This window comes from Gossypium raimondii, chromosome 10 (genome assembly GCF_025698545.1).
Source record: "Gossypium raimondii isolate GPD5lz chromosome 10, ASM2569854v1, whole genome shotgun sequence".
In the NCBI taxonomy this organism is placed as follows: Eukaryota; Viridiplantae; Streptophyta; class Magnoliopsida; order Malvales; family Malvaceae; genus Gossypium; species Gossypium raimondii.
The window spans coordinates 21,543,754-21,560,202 of NC_068574.1; positions in this window are offsets into that span (position 1 = coordinate 21,543,754).

Below are 16,449 nucleotides of genomic sequence, written 5' to 3' on the forward strand. Positions count from 1 at the left end.
GAAACATTGTTTCAAATGTGATGGAAGATGATCATAACTCAACTTCAAAATTGGTAGAATACCACTCTCTGTTCGAGCAATACATTTATCTACATTGTCCTTCACCTTAACCTATTCTACTTCTGCTTTTTTATATAATACCCTTCCTATTTCCCTTAAAGTAAGAGGAACCCCTCCACACTTGTTTGCAATCTCTATCCTGATTGATTTTAAGCGTGAATCATTAGATTCCAAGCTTTCTTCTTTACATGCCATTTGATTCAATAGAGACCAAGATTCACTTCTTGACAAACCTCGAAGAAAATGTGACGAAATGGTGCCAGTGATTCGTGCAATCGCTTCACTATGTGTAGTGACAACAATCCAACTTCCGTTGGCACCATCTAAGAGCAAAGTTTTCAAGCTAAATCACTTTTCAAGGTCGTCATTGCATACATCATCAAGAACTAGCAAGTACTTCTTTCCATCAATGTTGCCTCGAAGATGATTTTGCAGTGTTTGCATCTGAAGTTCCTTATCAGGTTTGTTAGAACAAATCTCCAATGAGGAAAATCTCGAACACACGAACGAAACTTGAACAGAAAAAGAAGAAATAGGACAAGGCACCAAGGCGTGTATCCAGCCAATATCTTTAAGGTTATATTCACCCCCACCTATCTTCGGTGTGCAAATGAGTTCCAAGCAAATTAACCTCGAGGATACAATGAAGCCAATGACTATTTGCATTTTGCAGTGACGAGAATAGTCCACTACGCACTGAGCAATGTATAACAAGAAACTCAATTTCTAGAAAGAATTTCTGCTGTAATACTTTATAGAATAATCTAATAATATTAGAAAATGAAGGAAGGAAAGAAAGAATATTAGAATTTGTTGGTGTGATTTCCAAATGAAATTTTATTCCTATTTATAGGAATTTTCATGTCTCTTCATAGAGACATCTTTCAATAGGTGTCTTTCTGAATAATGTCTTTAAAATAAAACATAATTATTCATTTAATATTATAACTATTCAAATAATATTATTTAAATAGTTATAATTTTTTTCAAAATCAAATAATATAACTTTTGATTAATTATACCCATTCATTTATAGTTTTAAAACACTATAAATATTTGAAAATGTTCCAACAATCTCCCCTCCATTTTCAAAATATTTTAGATTTTGATATTCTTAGAAATCAATTTGCATAAATGAAGGTATCTTACGATTGAACCTTCACTTAGTGAAAACATGTTAAAGTTAATCGAAATAGCATGGTAGACTAAACTTTGAACCAACTATTCCATTTGATTAACTGAACACATCTCACACAATGATTTCAACATCGGTCAATGCATAGTATCTAGGTACACTATTATGGCCATGTGTCTGTGTTCTCTTTTCATGAGTGCTGTCAGAGCCAAACCCTTGAGCTCCTAGAAACGGTCGCACTTCCACTCATATAGGTAGATCCCATCAAGAGTGTACTCGTAATAATAACACTCTAACATATTTATGTTATGGGTTTATTTAGAGTACATTACTCATCCTTTCCTTATCATTACAGGTATCTAGCACTTTAATCTTAGGATGGATTAATTTATAATGCTAATAGTCACATACTAATTATGTACTTTGTCTCATTGAACTCAAGACTTGACGTTATACCAAACACTGAGTCGAGTTTCCATCATGGGTGACTCTAATTAATGAGCTTGAGTCTCATCCCTTTTGAGGTCCTTTTTACTACATCTCTAGCAAGAATTTTTGTCAAAGAATCCGCCAAATTTTCACTTGACCTCATATAATTAATAGTGATCACTCCATCGAGATTAATTGTCAGAAATAACTATGTCTTAATCCAATGTGTCTAAACTTTCCATTATATACTTGGCTATATGCCTTTGCTAGAGTAGTCTCACTATCACAACGAATAAAAATAGGTGAAATTGGCTTAGGCCATAAAGGTACATCATAAAGCAAATTTATTAATCATTCTACTTATTTAGATGCAACGGCTAAAGCAATAAATTCTGTTGCTATGGTGGAATCAGTAATACATGTTTTTTTTCTTGGAACCCCAAGAAATGACTACTCCACCAAGAATGAAGATCCATCCACTAGTAGATGCATGATCTTCCAAACTTGTAATCCAACTAGCACCCGAATACCCTTCTAAAATTGGAGGATATCCATTATAACACAATCCATAGTTTATAGTTTTCTTTAAGTACCTAAGTACTCTAGTCAAAGCTTGCCAATGCAAACTACTTGGATTACTTGTGTACCTACTCAATTTCCCAACAGCATATGCAATATCTGGTATTTTACAAGTCATTATGTACATAAGGCAACCAATTAGACTTGCATATTTCAATTGATCAATTTTCCTACCAGCATTAGATACTAATTTTATTTGAAGATCCGTGGGTGTAGATGCTGGTATACAGTTGAAAAGATCAAACTTTTTAAGCACATTTTCAATGTAATGTGATTGTGATAAAGCTATAGTGCTTTCATCTCGAGTTATTTTAATCCCAAGAATAACATCTGCTTCACCCATATCCTTCATAGCAAAGTTGTTTGACAAGAATTTCTTTGTATTTTCTATTTGTTCCAAATCAGTGCCAAAAATGAGCATGTCATCTACATATAAGCAAATTTGAAAATGGAAAGCAAATTATGACACCTTTTCCATTTTCAAATTTGCTATATATGCACTTATCAAATTCATTTATTTTATAATCATTAGCTAAAACAACCATGTCAAACTTTTGGTGCCATTGTTTGGTGTTTGTTTAAGTCCATATAAAGATTTAACAAGCTTACATACCTTATGCTTTAACATCTATTTGGTGAACAACCAAATTATATAGAAAATGTCAAGCACTGCATTTGGTGAACAACTGCATTTTTACATACCTTATGCTTTAACATCCATGTACACTTCCTATTCCAATTCACCATTTAAAAATGCAGTTTTAACATCCATTTGGTGAACAACCAAATTATATAGAGAGGTAAGTGATATTAAGAGTCTAATTGTAGCAATTCTTGCTACTGGAGTATAGGTATCAAAGTAATCAATACATTGTTTTTGTGTAAAACCTTTGGCTACCAACCTTACTTTAAATTTATCAATGGTTCCATCGACCTTCATTTTCTTTTTGAAGATCCATTTACAACCTATTGGTTTGGAACATGGTGAAAGATAAACTAAGATCCAAGTTTGATTTCCCATTATTGAATCCATCTCATCATTTATTACTTCTTTCCAGAAAGCAAAGTCTTGAGATTTCATTGCCTCTTCAAATGTAATAGGATCAGATTTCGTATTATAACAATAAGGTATCTTATTGCATATACTTTCACCCTTTCCTTCTACAAGAAACATAATGAAATCTGGTCCAAAATCTTTGACTTTTTTAATCCTTGTACTTCTTTTTAATTCTTGAAAAGATTCATCATTATTATCAATTTGTTCTAATGGAATCTCATTCTCATTTGAAGAATGAATCAATTGTTGTGGCTGTAATTACCTTGATATAGAATTAAATCTATTTTCATCAAAAAATAGCATCTCTTGATTCAATAATAGTATTAATTGAAATTGAATCATATGGTTCAATTACCATGAACCTATATGCCTTGCTATTCTGTGCATATCCTATAAATATGCATTCAATTCCTCTTTCACCCAACTTTTTAAGTTTAGGTGTTGGAAATTTAACAATAGCTGTACAACCCCAAACCTTCAAATAATTAAGGTTTGGTTTCCTTTTCTTCTATTATTCATAGGGGTTATTTTAGTTTCCTTATTAGGAACTCTATTCAATATATGACAAGCTGTTAGAACAGCTTCTCCCCAAAAACCTTGTCTAAGACCTAAATATGATAACGTTGAATTTACCATTTCAGTCAAAACTCTATTTTTCCTTTCAGCTACATCATTTTGTTGTGGTGTGTAAGGGGCTGAAACTTGGTGAACAATTTCAATGGATTCAAAATAACTTGGATTATAGTATTCTCCACCTTTATCTGATCTTAAGCACTTGATAAATGATTCACACTAAATTTCAACTTTAGATTTATAAACTTTAAATTTATCAAGCGTTTCATCTTTTGAATGCAATAAATATACATAACAATATCTAGAAAAATCATCAATAAAAGTAACAAAATATTTCTTTCCACCTAATGTAGGAGTATTATGTATGTCACGTAAATCATTATGTATCAAATCAAGCAATTTTGTTTTCCTTTTAACGTTAGGGAAAAGGGTTTCTTGTAATTTTAGTCAACATACATGTATTTCATTTTCAATATTATTATTAAAAGCAGAATTAAATCTAACTTATACTTGTCATTCAATTTTCTATAATTCAAATGACCTAATCTATAATGTGACAAACAAAAGATTCAACCATATAAGCGAAATAGTATTTTTATTCTTATTAATAATATTGAGTTTGAACATATTCTCATACATATACCATTTCCTACAAAATTCCTCCCTTAGACAAAATAAACTTATCTGCCTCAAAAACAAGTTTGAAACTAAACTTCTTCAACAGACTTCCATACACTAAATTCTTCCTAACTTTTGGTACATAATATACATAATTTAAGGTTAAAACCTTTCCAGAAGTGAATTGTAGTTCAACAGACCATTTGCTTTTGATTGCTGAGTTGGAAGAATTTCCCATGTACAAGACATTGTCATTTTCACATTGTGTGAACTTTGTGAACATTCTCTTGTCTTTGCACACATGTTTGGTTGCTCCGGTATCAATCCACCATGTATTATCATTTAGTGTCATATTAATTTCAGATATCATTGCAATGAACTTTTCGTTATTATCAGCCTTAGAAGATGATTTCTTCTTTAAAAATCGACATTCATTCTTGAAATGTCCCGGCTTACCACAATGATAGCATGAGCCTTTTTGTTTCTTTTTGAAATTAGGTGTTCTATCAGTCTGTTTGAACTTTCTCTTGAATGGTTTAGTAGTTTCTACTTCCTCCATAACATGCACTTTGGCATTTTTAGAATTTAGGTTCTGATCTTGTTTTCGATATTCTTCTTCAATAAGAAGATGATTTGCCAAAGCCTCAAGAGATATTTCCTCTTTCTTATGTTTTAGACTTCTTTTAAAGTCTTTCCAAGATGGAGGAAGTTTGTCTATTATGGAGGATACAAGAATCATTTCATACATTTTCATATCATATTGCTTGAATTGATTCAGCATCTTTTCAATATCACGGAATTATTCCATAATAGAAAGACCATCAACCATTTGATAATTATTAAAACGATTGACAAGAAATTTCTTACTTGTAACATCTTCGGTCATGTATCTTGTCTCCAATTTGTCCCATAATTCTTTAGTGGTGACCTTATTTTGGTAGGTGTTGAACAAACCATCAAATAAACCATTCAATATGTGGCCCATGCACATGTAATCAGCATTGTGCCATTTTTGTCTTTCACGGGTTGCAGCAACAGATTCGTTATCATTCTCTTCAGGTCTTGGAGTATCCAAAACATAAGCAATCTTCAATGTTGATAATAAGAAGTTTGACAAATCATTAGTACAAATCTTCGGTGAGGAAAATCTCGAACACACGAACAGAACAACAGAAAAAGAAGAAATAGGATAAGGCTCCAAGGTGTGTATCAAGCCACTATCTTTAAGGTTATATTCGTCCCTACCTATCTTCAGTGTGCAAATGAGTTCCTAGCAAATTAACCTCGAGGATACAATGAAGCCAATGACTATTTACATTTTGCACTGACGAGAATAGTCTACTACGCACTGAGCAATGTATAACAAGAAACTCAATTTCTACAAATGATTTCTGCTGTAATACTTTATAGAATAATCTAATAATATTAGAAAATGAATGAAGGAAAGAAAGAATATTAGAATTTATTGGTGTGATTTCTAAATGAAATTCCATTCAGTATTTATAGGAATTTTCATGTCTCTTCATAGAGACATCTTTCAATAGGTGTCTTTCTAAATAACTATGTCTTTAAAATAAACACATAATTGTTCATTTAATATTATAACTATTCAAATAATATTATTTAACTATTTATAATTCTTTTTCAAAAAATCAAATAATATAACTTTTGATTAATTACACCCATTCATTTATAATTATTGGAACACTATAAATATTTAAAAATGTTCCAACAAGATTTGCTTTCAGTTGCAGCCTCGATGATGTTTTGCACAATGACTTTTAACTCAAACTTCTCCGAGACACAGACCCACATTTTTAGTTCAAAATTCTTCGCCATGTTTTCATCATTGAACAACATTTTAGCTAATGTGGTATTTCCTAACCCTCCGATCCCAACAATAGGAACAATTGAAACATTTTCTTTTTATCATAATCTCTTCCAATTATTTATTGTGCACGCACAAAGGAATGTGTTTGGTCCCTCTCCCTAACTTCAATTGGTGGCTCTAGGGGGTGGTTAGTGAGGTAAAAATTGGCTCTATCAGCTACAATGGCATCTAGTCTCTCTCTAAGGGCTTTAACTTTATAACCCATCTTAAGAACTACAATGGAGAAGAGAATGCATACCTCTTTCACCGTGTCATTGCTTGCTACTAATTTCCGCCGAAGAGCTCCAGTAGAGAAATCATCCAACAAATCTTCCACATCGTAAAGCACATCCTTGAGCTCCTTGAGCCACAGGGTTAGTTGATGATTGTTATGGTTGCGATGATCTTCCGCATCACGTAGCACTGCTCTGATAACCGAAGCAATTTTGGAGAGCTTATTGATTTCGTCCTTGAAACCCCATGCCACTCCATGCTCTTGTGCTGCTAACGATGCCAGGCCCTCCACCACATCTCTGGCAAGTTTGAACAGAATGCCCTCTTCCATTTCTAATATTACTTCCTTCACTGCAGGAAATACTAAAGAAAGGTTTGGTGCAAGAAATTTGATGAGAAGATAGTAAAGTCAACTCGTATTATACCACGTTGTTTTATATAAACTATGGAAATTCGTCCCAGCATGGATTGGGATTGCAGTTTGGAAAAGAACAAGGGAGAATTTCATTTTGAAGTATAGGGATTGATGTAACTAGTGTTGGCGTTAGATGGTATGATAACAATGTGATTTCTATGATTAACGAACAAACTCTTAATCAATTAAATTGTTAAGAAATGCTGATTTGATTAGCCCACCTATTCATTTTCTCAGACAATAGAAATTCTCCACGTGGATTCTCATGAGGAGTGATACAAGTTAAGGATTCGATCCAGTTAAAAGAGGGGGTTTTTTTTTTAATCGTGGTTTAGAATTTTGATCGAAGGTGTAAAGTAAAATATACTTTGTATTTACACTCTTGATTTGATTCAGTTTTCATATATAATTATTATAGTTGTCGGTTTAAAATTATTTTACATTTATTTATTATAGACATAATGATAAATTTAGCAATTAATATTTACATGTTTTTATTGACTTTGTCATTATTCTTTAATTTTTTTAACTAAATTTGTCTATGAACTTTTCAAAAGAGTAAAATAGCATTTTCGTTGAGTAAAACATTAAATTTTTTAGCAATGTTGGCATGATAACATAATGTTGGCATGCCATTATTTATCTTATATGTCACATCAATAATTAATTTTAAATTTATAAAATATTCAAAAATCAAAATTCAAAAGGAATTATAAAAAATCATAAAAATACACATGGGTCATAGTTTGTGCTCTCATAGTTTGATTTCAATTTATATTTTAATAGACAATTACTTATAATTGATTAATAATGATTCCATATATAAATCGAGGTTCAATTTTGAGTGATACATGTTGAAATGTATGTAAAATTGTAAATGTGCTACCGTTTTATGATAATGTCATATTATCATACCTAAAATGTGTTTGATGATTCATTGATAATGTTTCATCGTGTTGGCTCATTTGAATCAAGAGAAATGGCATGTTATTGAATAGGTAGATAAATATAAACAAAGGGTATTGATGATGGATATGATTTGAGATATGTTTAAAATATAGATACGGGATTATATTGTGATATCACCTATATTAGAAATGAATTTATATATGTTCAGTACGTGTATATATGAATTGATGTTGATGTTGTAATGTTATATATATTATGATGTGATTTAATAATGATTAATAAAGAATAATGCCTTATTAATAGTGTCGGATAGAGTTATGGATATAGTTGGCATGTCATAGGGTTCGTTTGATAGGTGGGAGTTTCAGCACTTTATACTTGTTATATTCAACTTTTTATGCATGTTATATTTGATTCAACACTTTATGTGTGTTATACTGGTGTGTTGGTGGATTGATTCGTGTATCCGTACTCAAATCCGAGTTAATTAATAAGGGCTAAAATGATAATTGATGTGATTAAAATGTGAAATAATATACTAAGTATTATTGAAATGTGAATATAACGACAATATGATATATGACTTTGACATGATAAACAAATGCAAATACCCTGGTGGTGCATCACAACTTTGTATGTGTAAGCAAATATTACATTGATACGATATGGTTACGTGATAAATGACCATAGAATATCTTGGGGTTTTAATGGCTCACATGAATATATGTTTATATGAATATTGATGATAAAATGGTTTTCATTAATATGTATATTCATATTATTTAGCTTATTAAATTGATTTCTAATATATTATAATTGAATTCGAGTTACGTTAGCATCACTGAGTATTCGATACTCAACGTATGGTTATGTTTGTTTTCATGCATATGTATTTCAGTAAATCGAAGTTATAAAGCATCCAAGGCTAGTAGCTCAACTCAACTCATACCTAAGGTGATCTTATGGTTTAATTGTTGTATCTAGTGCCCCTGAGTGTAATATATTCATTTGTAAACTTGTAATTTTTTTCGAACAGATTGGTTAATAAAACAAATTCATTGATTACATTAATATACTATGTATGATTGTCCTCTTAAGGTTTTTGCACACAAAGCAAAATGAAAGCAAATGTTGCTATTTGGTTGTCTAATGTTTAAACTAATATTAAGCGGTATTACGTGGTCGTATCGTAATACAGAAAGATAACTTATATTAGTAGATGAACCTAAACATGTTCTTAGTCTAATCGAAAATGAACAAACCAATTAAAAGACTAATATGTAGTCTATCAAGATCAATTGGGGATATACTTTGTCTTGGGAATCAGAGCGGATGACTCCCAGAAGATAGAGACATAGATGTGAAAGTAACAACCCGATTTTAGCTAAATTAGAACAGTGGTTTCGAAACCACAAATTCAAAATCGTAAAATTATTTTAATATTATTTCCAGTATTTACAGCATGTTATTTGATATATGTGAAAAAATTTGAGCTAATTTTATGGTTTAATTGCTCAATTTAAAAAAAAGGACTTAATCGTGTATGTCGAAACCATTTTTTTTATTTGAAAAAAATGAGGATCGACTTAAAAATGGAAATGGGAGTCACCACCGATCCTTTATTGGGGTGTGATCGGCTCACCTTAAAATGATTTTGGTTTACGAGATTTGAGAAAACAGGTTCGGGAGTCGGTTACGCACGAGGAAGGATTAGCACCCTCGTAACGCCCAAAATTGGTACTGAATCGATTGTTTAATGTCTTAATGTTGAAATTTTGAAAAGATTTAAAATACGATCCTTTGAAAAGAAAATTTGAATAAAATGGATTGGAAGATGAGACTCACTTATAAATTGTCACACTCAGTAAGTTAGAGTGCAACATTTTAAATCCTCAAAATTAGGTTTATCTTTTGACATTTAAAACCTATGCATTTTGAGAAGGATATCTGATTATTTGGGTCAAATGAGAAAATCAAAACCCAGTAAGTTAGGGTTCGATTCCACAGAATTCCTAAATATCGAATATTGCCTTTATTTGTTTTTTGTCAAAAGAATCCTCGTCTCGAGGAAAGACTATGTCATATCGAATAAGTTAGGACACAACATATCAACTTCCCAAGAATGAGTTTATTATTTATGTGTTAATTAAAATGGACATTTGATTTCTTAGATCCTGAGGAAGATTAGAATCTAGAAAGTTAGGGCACAATCTTTTCGAGGATCACAAATTCCGAGTGTCGCATTGTTTTGAAAGACTTTTGTATAAAATGGTTTTGATATTTGAATAATATGAAACGTAACCTTTTAAGCAAATAAAATGTGATAGAATGATGATGTACAACGTGAAATGATAGTTCGTAAGCCAAAACGTACACTAATGTATGAAGAATAATCAAGTAAATAAGCAATACAATACATAGGAGTAATAATTTCGTATCTCACATTGTGCAAATACTAACATCCATGTTTGAAAATCTAATTAAAAATAATCAAGGAAATACTAAACAACTTAACACAAAAAAATGCGCCAAAAAGGTAATATGAGAAAAGAGATTTGAATGCATATTCACAAAAATTACATGAATGAAATTTTAAAAGGAAATAATTAATGCAAAAACTTGATAACATTTAAGAATAGGATTAAAATGAATATTACATGAAATAATACTACCTAAATGAACTTTAAAGTAAGTATTATAAAAAGAAATCAAAATAAGTAAAACTTAAAATAACATACTTGTATTAGTCAAAATAGGCAATATATATGAAATGAAAACTCAAAATAGATAATAATATAATATATATGAAAAGTTGAGATAGCAAAATAAAAATAGAATATTAAAAGAAATGAAGTGTATACATGCATATAATAGGTAAAAAATGATTCGAAACCAATAATATAATATACGTCTATGTATAAATTAGTACTATATTATATAAAATATTTTCCTAAAAAGTGGCAGATCAAAAGTGAACAAGAAAAATTTATATTATAGAATAAATAAATAAAATAAATCAAGCAAGCATATAAACTTATCAAGTTTACATAAAGATAAAATAAAATAGATTCAAACAATATCTATGATAGTATATTATAAAAAGGTAATAACATATAAAACTTTAAAAGAAACTTAAAACAATAATACCTATAGAACAAAATAATGTATATATATATATAATATACAAACGAATAATATAATAGTAATAGTAAAAATATTGATAATAATGATAATAATAATTAAAATATTAAACTAATTAATAAAAATTAAAAAAAACACATAAAGGATTAAATCGCAATCAAAATCTAATTAATAGGGAAGAAATAAAATTAAACTAAAGAGGAGGCCTGTTCTGCAACACGCGAATTACATGGGGGGCCGATTGGAAAATATCTCGCTTCCCCAAAACGCACAGTCTCAACGGGACCAGATTAAAAATCGAATGAAATCTAAGGTATTAATCAAATAAGATAAAAAAATTAAAATAATTAAAAAAGTATAGGGTCCAAATACACAAATAAACCATTGAGATGAAACGCGCGGATCCTTCCCTCAGGTCGGGTCACCGCGCGGGTCAAAGGCCACTAAACAGCGCCGTATAATACTATTACTAAAGTAACAGTTCAAATAAAAAAAATCAGTTGTTGCCTATTTTTTAAATGTTTTGTGCTCTGCTAGGGTTTAGCCCTAGTTTCTGTCGCCGTTCGCAACACAGGCCATTCAAGGGCCACTATATCCTCGTCCTACTCCGATTGCGACAGAGAAAATGAAGAACCGGCCACCAGGTAACCTCTGCACCCTCTACTATCTTTATATTTTTAAATATCGTCCTCGAATGATGAACCAGAGAGTAAAGAAATGGAATCAGAGAAGGGAAAGAAAAAGAAAACGCAGAAAAGCAAAACAAAATTCCTATTCACCTTTAGATTTTTCTGAATATTTTTCTATTTCTTGTATTCAATCTCTCCGTAAAAAAAATTCGTTTACAGATTTCGTTGGCTCTTTTTATAGCCGAATAATAAAAAATGCAAACTGAAATAATAGAAATACAATGTTTTTCTCTTTGTCTCTGCTGCGTTTGTTTGCTTGCGCACAGGTACGGTCGTATGGGGCCAGCTGGGGTGCATAGAGGTGCGTGACGTGGCTCGGTGTGTACGAAGGCAGAGGCTGGGTCCTGGTTGCTGCGGCGCTGGGATCTACTAGGGTTCCCTGCTTCTGATTTTCTTGTTTTGGGCTGTATGATAGTTGGGCTAGGTGTAATTGGGTCTGTAATTTGGGTTTGTAATTTTTGCTATTGGGTTGGGTTAATCTGTATTGGGCCTAGAGTCTATAAATGGACATTTAAAATGGACTATTTTTTATTTGTTTTTTATTATATTTTTGTTTATTTATTTCTGATTTGGGCCGGGCAATATTGGGTCATTACAGTGTAAAATGCAAAAGTTGCATTCTACTTGTTAAATGTATTAAATAGCTACGAAATATTAAATTAGAGGTCCTTATGTTGTAATTAGACCATAATTAAATTGAGTGGACATTAATGAGCATAATATCATGAAATTTGATGGTTTTTCATTAAGGTTAATTTAGTAAAATGATAAATAACATAAGTTAAATAAAACAAAAGCTAAAATTTGGTGTTCATCTTCTTCCTTAACTGAAAATAAGCGAGGAATACACCATTTTTGAGCTTTAAAAAGTTTGGCCATAGTTCCTTATGCATGGTATGTATTTTTTGCTCGGTTTTTGATGATTTCTATGGTTTTGTAATCGTTGCAGCTAAATCTAGCTAGTCCGTACCTTTAATTTCAAAATTTTTAAAGATTTTGAGAGTTTCCATTGTTGAATATATGTGTTCTTTGATGTTTAATGTTGAAATATGAAAGCTTGATGATAGTTTTACATGTTTTGTAAAGTAATTTTTGACAAAAATGTCAAATAGGGATAAAATTGAGAAATGTGTAAATTAAGTGGTTGAAATGTGAAATAAATGCAAATTTTGGGCTTCTAAGGACCTCTAATAAATTCAGCTAAGCATGGGTGTATTGAAATTTTGTGTAATTTGTGATTTTGTGAAATAGAGACTAAATTGAATAAATGTGAAACTTTAGGGGCTAAAGTGAAAAATGCCCAAATATATATTTTTGAATGAAATTGAATGAATAGGTGATTAAATGAGCTAAATTTGAATTCATATAGATCAAGAAAGAAAGAAATCGAATTTAGATCGGGGGAAATTGAAAGTTGATGAGTAGTCGATCCGATCTATTAATCGTATATACGAGGTAAGTTCATATCCAAATAAATACCTTTAAATGATTTATATATGTTTATTTGTTATTGAATTGCTTTGGATGCTGAATATTTGAATACGAGAAAGTATCAAACAAATTACGATGTCCGAAATCCCCGTACGAACCATATGAATAGTATAGGATACGTATGTCATGACATTAGGATTTCAAGGTGTGATTTCGTGTAAGAGCCTGTCTGGGACAGTGGCATCGATATATTATAATATGTAAGATTATATCTGGGATATGGCATTGTACGAGCTTTATGTACTATCCGAGTATCTTTATCAATTTCGAACAGTTCAACGGGCAATGTTGAGAAGTGGATGAATATGAGAATGAGTAATCAATTCAGGTATGTATGATGTTATATGAAAATTTAAAAGGTTAAGGTAAGTGATGCTTATGAATCATTAACAAGTGAGTTAGATGAGGAATGTGATATTTATACATGTGATTAGCCATGATTTGTCATTGATAAGTTGGTTATATTTACTTCATGTATTATAAGTTTATTTTTATATGGCTTACTAAGCTTTTAAAGCTTACTATGTTTATTTTTCACTATTTTATAGATTATTGAAGCTAGTTCAGACTCGGGGATCATCGGGAACCGTTATCACACTATCGATCATCTTGTTGGTACTTTTGAAGCTTTGTATATATGGTATATGGCATGTATAGGCTAATGAACTTTTGGTATGTTTTGAATTGTAATTCTAGCCATGTGAGTTCCCTTGGAAATGGTATATCTTGTGTGATGGATGGGGGCAATTTCAGTTTGTGTGATGATAAGATGCTATCCAAATTGGTGCTTAATTGCTGTCCATTTTTTAGCATATTAATTCTGTCCAAATTAGTGCTTAAATGCTGTCCATTTTTTGGCATATTAATGCTGTCCAAATTAGTGCTTAAATGCTGTCCATTTTTTTACAAATCAATGCTGTCCAAATGTTGTTACTGTTGTCCAAATATTTGTGAATTAATGATGTATGAATGTTGCAAATCAAAGCTGTCCAAAACTGGACATGTTTCCTATGATTACCTAGTGTAAATGCTTGTTTAATTGGAGTATAAATGTTGTCCAAAACAGGGTAGGTTACCTATGTTTTGTATTATTTTACATGCTTATTGTCCAAATGTGTTGTCATTTATGTGGTTTTATTTAACTAACTAAGCTGTTCAAATGTGTTGATTTTCACTGACCAGTTGTGATGTTGTTATGCTGCTATATTGTGTAATTTAGTTGCTATCCAAATGGAGGAAAATTTATTGAATTAAATGCTATATGTTGCTGTTGTTTATTGAATTAACTGCAAAATGTTAAGTGCTGCTCGAAAAAAAAATAAGGATTGTCCGAATGCTGAAATTTTGACATTTATCTTTTGATTATAATGTGTCTCGCTGGGTTAGTATGGCTTGGTATGCGAAGGTGTATAGGTTTATAAAATAGAAGGATTAGTAATTTGTTAATGAAATAAATGTATGCAAATGGATGGTTTGGCATATGCTCAGTATATGAAATGTAATGATATATGCTTGAATATATTTTAAGTATTCGAATGACATGAATTTGATGGTAATGAAATGGTTGAATTTCGAAGCATGATTTAAAAATGTGATTTAATTAGTAAAACATGTTTGTTTAAATTAGCTATGTGTTTTAATTATGTGTTTTATTGATATGGTTAAATATTGAAATAAAGTTCGATTATGTGAAATGATTAGTAAGGCATGATTGATTTCCGGTTGGTTATAAGAATCTAATATGCGAATTTGGTTTATGTGAATAGGAGAATTGAGGCTAATTGAGTTTAGAAAATTTTGTAAAGAAGTGTACATAAATTTGTGCATGAAATGTAATAACTGATTGTGCTTAACTATGTTTTGTTCGGTAATGCCTTGTAACCCTAATTTGGCGACGGATACGGGTTATGGGTGTTACAGTGAATGACTGGACTAACAGTACATCAGACTGGACCCAAAAAAATTGATCCTGAATCCGTTTATGAGTTTATTCACTTGTGACGTTCATAGTGTGGGGTACCTAAATCCTGAGTGGATGAAGGACTATGTATGTGTGACTCGTATACTTTGATGTAAGTAAAAGCCTGAGTTCGAATAGATAAGGAACCAAAAGCTAATGCGTTAGCTGTACGATTTCTACAGTATGTAGCTTCATTTACAACAGTGGAATTCATAGCCCGGGACATGGGCAAATGGTATCCTCTCATTGGCATTACATGGTTGATGAAAAGTAAATGTGGCCACGGGTTGTTCGTCTTTGTGATGGATAACTTGATTATTATTTGATAGTAATTGACTTTTCATGAAGGAAGATGTAATGGTTACTATGAGATAAAATATGATCATATTGGAGAACGGATATTATCCTGAAAGATTAAAATATCCTATGAGGTAACACATTTATGACAAGGTCATTGGATGAGCACTGATCGAGTTGCTTTCGTAATGGTATGTCGTTGAGGAGAGCTTAGTCACGATACTATAATGGTTACTTTGTCACTAAATGAGTTTATAATTAATAGGCGAAAAGCTAGAACCTAATTATAAATCATTTGAGCCTCAATTGCGTACGTCCAATTGGTTCCTCATCTAACTCGTTGAAACTAGAAATAAATTGAATGTTGAATCAAATGAACAGAAATGAATAGAAATGGTGAAATAAAGAAATAGGAACATTTGGAAATGGTTATGGTTTTCTCCAAATGAAAATGGAGAAATTGAATTATTTAGAAATGAATGTGGTTTTCTTCAAAATGAAAATGACACGGAAAATAAATTTATGTTTTTCAAAATAAATGAAGTTCAAAAATGAAAATAAATCATTTGGTCATGGTGAACCGTTGCGGAAATATTAAATATATTTTCCAACAAATTTTTTTACGGTAAAGTCGACATGATTTTAACGAAATTAGAATTGGGTTGAGAAAATTATTTAATTAGAAATATATTGAAGTTTATTTTTGAGAAATGAAAAACAAATATTGGGTTGGACCAAATTATGAAATATTGGGTTAAAAGCACGGAAAGTACTTATAATTGGACCCAATATGGAATAGGCTCAAAAGCCCTTATGTTATAAGGTAGGACGGCAAACCCTAGTATTATTAACTAGGGTTGTCGCCCCCAACATCCTAGTTAGACTAGAAGTTCATTTTTCTAGTTAAAATAAACTTTTACAATTCAACAAGGGTTTTACCTTCTCTCCCTATAAATAGATGGCACCGGTAGGGCCTTTTACACAACTTTCAG